A 1,282-nucleotide genomic window follows, 5' to 3' on the forward strand; every position below is an offset into this window, starting at 1 on the left:
AAGGATTTCATTGTTAATGTACTCAAGCTGTAATCCCAAACAAAACTTTGTTTTCCAAGATCTTTCATCTCAAACTCTTTCTTGAGATATTCAACTGTTTGGGAAATTGTATCCAGAGGTTCCTATGATATTCAGATCATATACTTTGATGATTATCAATATTGTTCTCGAGAACTTGCTGTACTTTCAGCTCAATACCCTCTAGTACTTTCATTATCCAGTGGACCATATAAATATGCAGTCACTACATCAATTTACCGCAAGTTTAATTTTCTCTCTTATATAGCCAGACTTATGAGAAATCTAAAAGTAGTTGCATCCACCACATGGGAGTATGTCTCCTCGTAATCTATTACTGGTCTTTGTGAGAATCCTTGTGCAACATCAGCTTTATATCTCACGATTTCTATTCCTCACAAGACCCATTTATATCCACTAGTTTTAACATCATATGGTGTCTTAATCATATTGCCAAATAAGTCTTTCTTCCTTAAACTATTTAACCCCACGTTTCCATTCAATCCAATCTATTCTACGAGTGCGCACTCTTATATTGACGTGGATTCATGATCCTTGCTTATATTCATAAATTCAAGTGCTACCTTGTATGCAAATAAATCATCTTATGTCGACATTTCTTATTGGTTTCATTATGTTCAAGACATGATATAATCGATTGAGATTCATTATTATCGAGACCTTTAATACTTTGCAGCTTGGCGTCTCAAAGCTACATTGTTTGGTACATGTACCTTAGAGCCGACCAGCTTTATCTCAATGTCTGGGATGGTTTCCTTAGTAACCTCGGATTTGGATTTTGATTATCAATCTCTGCACCTTTCTTTTGTTTCCGAAGATTTTTATCTTTTGGAACCTATTTGGTCTACTACGTTTCATACGTTGTCTAGACTCTGTAGCAACTTGACTGTGTCTCTTCTTGGACATCAAATCCGTTGGTGCTTTACAAGATGGTTTATATATGACTTAGTCATTCTTTTTCGGGTCAACAAATGTGTGGCATTTGATTAGCTAGCTTTGTAAATGTATAATCTTTTGACATCTATTTCACATTTTTTAGTTCGAGGATCTTGCCAAGACATTGATGGTTGATTCCATTCTATGTCTTTTACTATTCTTTTACCAGCTTTATTATTTTTTTTCCCTCCTGGTCTTAAAATAATCCGTGTACCTGGCCTCAATTATAATCACCCATAGTTGGTTCAAAGTACTTTATTATTGTGGGAGAATCATATCCAACATATATCCCCATCCTCCTTTTGAG

At 35.0% G+C, this 1,282-nt stretch overlaps 1 long non-coding RNA gene across 1 annotated transcript in view; it reads left to right on the plus strand.

The window, feature by feature from the left end:
* Window positions 1-1,282, plus strand: part of LOC106317996 — a 5,859-nt gene that overhangs the window by 2,171 nt on the left and 2,406 nt on the right. The window lies entirely within an intron of this gene.

Source organism: Brassica oleracea, chromosome C9 (genome assembly GCF_000695525.1).
Source record: "Brassica oleracea var. oleracea cultivar TO1000 chromosome C9, BOL, whole genome shotgun sequence".
In the NCBI taxonomy this organism is placed as follows: Eukaryota; Viridiplantae; Streptophyta; class Magnoliopsida; order Brassicales; family Brassicaceae; genus Brassica; species Brassica oleracea.